This window comes from Haliotis cracherodii, unplaced genomic scaffold (assembly GCF_022045235.1).
Source record: "Haliotis cracherodii isolate W230 unplaced genomic scaffold, xgHalCrac1.p SCAF_1, whole genome shotgun sequence".
Classification (NCBI taxonomy): domain Eukaryota; kingdom Metazoa; phylum Mollusca; class Gastropoda; order Lepetellida; family Haliotidae; genus Haliotis; species Haliotis cracherodii.
Genome location: NW_027266264.1, coordinates 75,803,790 through 75,810,113, shown reverse-complemented (window position 1 = coordinate 75,810,113; position 6,324 = coordinate 75,803,790). Strand labels below are relative to the sequence as shown.

Below are 6,324 nucleotides of genomic sequence, written 5' to 3'. Positions count from 1 at the left end.
CTGTCAGGTATTGGTATATAATGTACATTTGAGGTCAGTGATTCACTTCAGACAGCGGGAACCAGTGGGCCCAATCTGAAGCACTGCGTTGTGTAATGTGTCCTCCCTTTGTTGTGCAAGGAACCTGTGGGTTTGAAACCCAGATTTTTCTGAGATGACCCTTGAAGATCTGGGGTAGAATAGGTCTTACCATATGAGGTGACAACACTTGTCGCAAGAGGCGATTAATCAGGTGGTTAGGCTCGCTGACTTTGTTGATGCATGTCATCGTATCCCAATTGCATAGATCAATGCTCATGATGTCAATCACTGGATTGTCTGGTCTAGACTCGACTTTTTACAGACTGCCGTCATATAGCTGGAATATTACTGAGTGCAGCGTTAAACAACAAACAACTTTTACTACATGAGTAGAATGAAAGATGATTTGCAGAATTAAATGTCAAATACATGAGGCATGCCTACCTAGTCGTCTCAGGGGCAGCAATTTGTTGTGCAGAGTTGCGTCCCTTGGCCAGATGGAGGGTTCGAATCCTGGTTCGCCCCGTAGTTTCCTAGGCTTGTCAGCACCATTACCCTGGTGGTTGGTTTCACCAAGTGGTTAATGACTGACGTCTGATCAGCTGGTATGAATGAAATACTGTTCAAAGCGGGGTAACCCAACCCTTGTGACAGACCGCCTTCGTGCTCTAGTGGTAGGGCATCCGCACGGAGAGCAGAGGGTCCGGGGGTTCGACATTAAAATATGGTTCTTGTTGTTACCCTGTCTGGCGCTCGGCATTAAGGGAATAAAACAAGGACTGGTGGGCTCGGAGTCAGTATACTGTGTCTGAGTGGGGTATTCATGTTAAAACTGCAGCATGGTATCTCAGTGAGCAAGCACTATAAATCGGCATCAGATCGGCGAGTACAAGCAGCCATACACACATGCACGTCACTATAAAAGTGCAATAAAGTGACGCCACCTAAACCCAATTTCATCTCGTCTCTCTCGTGACAACTGGTTACGGGATTACGGGGGTAGCTGTTAGAGCTGATATGAGTGGTTCAGGTTCGGCGGCGTTCCCATCCTTTGTCAATTGATTACACTACAGGTGCGCGTAATATATTCTTTTTGTTACGGACATAAAGCAAAAAACAAGCAAACCCAACTACCACCACAATCGTTTTGAAAAACGGAAAACACGATATTGGCTGTGCAGTATTTATTACACGTAGAAAGTCTGAATCCACCTGACTTTAGACAGCAGTCTCCACTTTCGGACCAAGTCTTGTGTATGTACTGACCAGACAGCCTGTTAATTAGCGCCCTCATCTGCACACCCAGAAGCAATTCCCTGGAGATCCATCTCCACTCATATCACAAACACTACCGCGCCGCTGACAGGCCGCACAGAAATCTATCCTCGCTCTGAGGCTGGTGTAGTAGCAGCTGATTTCCTGCCGAGGCTGGGCAATGACGTCACACACCAGGACGGCAGCCACAATGGCCAGCGTAACGAAAGAAAATATCTTCATGTTCCTGTTGAAAAAAATTAGAGAAATTAATATTTTCAATCATGGATTTGTTACTTGCATGATCCCGTTACAGATAAATGCCTCACAAACTGATGTTCTTCCATTAGTGAGAATTGTGCACTCAACGTTTTTTCTGAAAAGATGTAAAATAAACATTGAAATGAATGTTGTTTTACACCACTGTATGGGTGGTTCGTTCACATATATGGTATTAACGACATTTACTGCACCTGAACAACCGTCAAACAAGCATAGAGCATGTCGACTATCATTGCGAAGATCCGGGAAAGAATAGGTCTTCAGCAAACCCATTCGTGAACAACTCGTGATATTCCGAAGTCACGGAAAGGGGCGAGTGACGAATGCAGCAACACAAGGCGTGACTCATTCGTCACCACTCCCCCCTTTCCGTCACCTGCATTCGGCTTGTCCCGGAATAACACGAGTTGGTCACGAATGGGCGCGACTCATTCGTGACCAACTTCCGGGACAAGCCGAATAGCGACTCGTGCCCCTCTCCGGGCAATTATTGTGACCTTGTTCCGTCTTAGCGCAAAGGGGCATACCTAAAACAATTGTCAACTCGTTGTCTAATGGTTCACATTTACTTCCCCATATATTATATATATTTCAGATACAATTTAAAGCAAATCGGGACATGCGGAATTATACAGTATGACTGAATACATTTAACAGTGTCTTGGGGATATTTTTAGATGCAAGACATGTAAAATCAAAAATTATCCTGAGGGATTCTTTGACGAAGAACTTGCAATCATACGCGCATTCTGATTGATTTGTCGTATTTCCCCCCATAACATTCATCGATAGGGAGACGAGTCTTCTTGCAGATTACGGAAAGGGGCGAGTGGTGACGAATTGGGCGCGACTGTGCTTGTCGTAAGAGGCGACTTACGGGATCGGGTGTCAGGCTCGCTGACTTGGTCGATGCCCTTCATCGTACTCCAATGCCGTGGATCGATGCTCATGTTGTCAATCACGGGATTGTCTGGTCCAGAGTGATTATTTACAGACCGCCGCCATATATCGAATTCGATAGTTGTCCCGGCTATACGACTTATGGGTGGAAGAAACGCTCTTTTCGTCAAACAGTCGAACCGTCTCGATTGACGAGTTAAATGACAAATTTACAGTTTATTACGAAGCATTGTAAGAGAATAACAAACGGCACGAAGCGCTATGAACTCCATGATCTGTAATTCGTTTGCCTTGTCAATGTGGAGCTAACGTAAAGTTAAGTCAACAGTTTGTGTACTGGCTAAACACTTACAAGGGAGGTAATTTGCGGGGAGGTAACTCTTGTATGACAATTGTTCCGCTAAAGTGTTATATTCATTGCAGTGAAATATTAAGTGTAATGTTCACTGTAATGAAAATATCACTATTCTCAACTTTGGAACACTCAGTCTTTCACACTGAAGAACATCATAATAAAAGGTTTTATTATATATTTTATATGCGGAATTTTAACTGTGTCTGTGGTATATATCAACCGAGTCAGCGAGCCTGACCACCCGATCCCGTTACTCGCCTCTTACGACAAGCATAATCGCCGGCAAGCATGGGTTGCTGAAGACCTATTCTACCCCGGATCTTCGGGTGTCGTTCTTGAAGTGGCTGCTGTTCATCATGGGTATCTGGCGTACGCTCTCCACCCAAGAATATCCAACAGTTGCTCTATTGGGGACATGTCAGCGGGTCAGTCCAAAGTCCGTACGCATTCTCGTCAGTGATAATCGACGACGACCTGGGCTCCATGTGGTCTGGTATTATCATCTTGCAGTTGAAACTTTCTGCCACATGGACAGGACGCCAAATCTCGTCAACATATCACTGTATATATAGTCAGTCATATGTCCAATCACAATAACAAAATTCGTTGATAACTTGGGATATCATATCCCCTCCAACCCCCAACCCCTCACCCCAATCCCTCACACGCACGCACGCACGCACGCACGCACGCACACACACACACACACAATTCGCCATTTTGTCTGCTCAAAAAGATACTGTTTAAGCATTATTTAATGTGAATTCCTCTGTAGGCGCAAAGACTCGGGCTTCTGTGTGCACGTGCTCCATATGCTATTCATGCATGATGTGAAATTTCATTGGTGTTCCGATTCAGCGCAAAGGTATTGTGAATCTTCACCTCAACGATAGCCAGATGTTTGCAAAAAGGGTAAGCATGTCCTGCCACACCGGTTAAAAAGTAAGTACAAAAGTAAGTAGATGATTAAGGGGGTGTGAAAACGCCAATTACAAAAATCTGTGCTTAAGTGGAAAAGAATAACAGTGTCCGCTTAAAATGGGAAAACCTCTACATATCGCACTCGGCATCCATGCTGGTTGTGATCCGTGATCCGTGTCGTCTGCTCGCTTGTGTTGCTGCCTCGGTATTCATTTGACATATAATATCTACAGAAATGTCAACATTAGCGTAATTATGTCTGAATGTGAAGTTCAATGACAGAAAAGAGGTTCTGACATTGCCAAGCTTTCGTTTACCACTGCACTGGCCACAACCAGGACGCAGACATGTGAAACAACATAATACTTACGGTATAACGTTGGACGTTCTTGATGTAAAGCAGGTTCTTGGATTTCTGATGTGCCCAGAATTGGTTAATACTTAATATATGTACACATTGTGGGCGTGAATGGTGACGTCACAGCGATTAGTCCCGGGAAAAGTCGGAGATGGCCGACTAATTCTGAGGCCGTTTTTCATTTGTTGTCATTTTTTCATTTGCACGTCACGTTATCTTCCCAGGACACTTGGGAAATAAACCGGCTGGACCCGATTAATGAGGGAGACAATACAATGGAAAACTTACACTATTTTTTCACTCTGGAACAGCACATTAAGGGGACAAAACAAGGACTGGTCGGCTCGGAGTCAGTATACTGTGTCAGAGTAGGGTAACTATGTTAGCTAAGGCATGGCATCACAGCGGGCTAGCACCATAGAACCGACACCAGTCCGAACAGGTACAAGCGTGCGTCTCATTTGTTTGTTTGTTTGTTTGTTGTTTAACACAGTGACTGCACTCATCAATATTCCAGATATTTACGGCAGTCTGTAAATAATCGAGTTCTGGCCAGCCATTCCAGTCAGTGATATCATGAGCATCGATCCACGGCATTGGGATACGATGACGTTCATCAACCAAGTCAGCGAGCCTGACCACCCGATCCTGTTAGTTGCCTCTCACGACATGCATAGTCGCCTTTTATGGCAAGCATGTGTTGCTGAAGACCTATTTTAACCAGGATCTTCACGGGTAAGTTTCATTGATAAACGGTAACGTTAATAATCTGAGTGGATGAAGATGATTAATTTGATACAAACATTGCGTTGTCGGTAAAGAATTAAACACCAGGAGCTTACATTTATAATTATACACTTTCCTTTGCCATGATATTAGCAAACTAGTCTCTCCCAGCCTATCAACATCATTTCTCCGCTCTAGTTATTAATAAAAAATCTTATTTGTTTATTTCTCAAAATGTATAGTATCCAATAGGATGGAGTGAAAAAAATATATGTAACCTCTCAAATTGACTGATTTTAATTAAACAATGTGCGTTGAGCTTGAATTGTTTATTAATCCTAAAGTTCACTATGTTTCTAATTCACTGAAAATGGGATAAAGCCCTGCTAACCTTTTATCAATCATCTCTTTTTGTCCAAATATACGCCGAACTGGTAATGACTTATTTGGACCAATTCAGGGCCAGGGCCAATGATGTTTCTAGGTTTGTCAGCACCCTTGATCGTGGGTTTCACCGAAGTGGTAAACGTCTGAGACCTGCATCACTTCAGGCTTTCCTCTAATATTAAGTTGACACGCCATGATATAACTGGAATACTTTTCCAATCGGCGTTAAATCCAACTCACTCAGGCCACACTTTTTAAGTTTGTCTCCTCTGGTCCATACTGATGGAAGTAGGTAACGTCATGGTGTGGATGATGCTGAGAATGGAATCATCTGAACCTATGAACCTAAAACGTATTATTGATAACACTATGAGGCGGCTGAAAGAAATACTAGTATACAGTTTATCTACGCAGTCAAGAACATTTTGCCGTTGACCTGCATTTGACCTAGTCACTGCGTTTTATGTTACTCAAACCTTTCTCGGATTCTCAGTTGACCCCAAATCTACAATGTAATTCAAGCGAACAGTTAATAATTACAAACTGATTACACAAAGTCTAAGTTTCACATCTGGCTCTAATTACGTCTCTAATTAGAAGCGAAATAATAATAATAATAATGATAATAATGATGAAATGATTATGAAACGATGATGATGATGAAATGATGATGGATGATGATGAAATGACGATGATGTTTATGATGATGATGAAATGACGATGATGTTCATGATGATGATGAAATGACGATGATGTTTATGATGATGATGAAATGACGATGATGTTTATGATGATGATGAAATGATGATGGATGATTATGAAACGATGATGAAATGATTATGAAACGATGACGGATGATGAAATGACGATGATGTTTATGATGATGATGACGAATTGATGAAATGATGACGATAATAGATGATGATGAAACGATGATGGATGATGATGGTGATGAAATGATGATAAAAGTGTGAGTGAGTTTGGTTTTACGCCGCTTTTAGCAATATTCCAGCAATATCACGGCGGGGACACCAGAAATGGGCTTCACTCATTGTACCCATGTCGGGAATCGAACCCGTGTCTTGGTGTGACGAGAAGTTATCCTTACACAGATATTGTT

At 42.6% G+C, this 6,324-nt stretch overlaps 1 long non-coding RNA gene across 1 annotated transcript; it reads right to left on the bottom strand.

Annotated features, from left to right (window-relative positions):
- Window positions 1-1,190: 1,190 nt before the first annotated feature.
- Window positions 1,191-4,445, bottom strand: LOC139468901 (uncharacterized). The gene is made up of 2 exons (XR_011653700.1): window positions 4,104-4,445; window positions 1,191-1,522 (listed from the first exon to the last, which is right to left on the bottom strand). It is a non-coding gene; the product is annotated as an uncharacterized lncRNA (long non-coding RNA).
- Window positions 4,446-6,324: the final 1,879 nt, after the last annotated feature.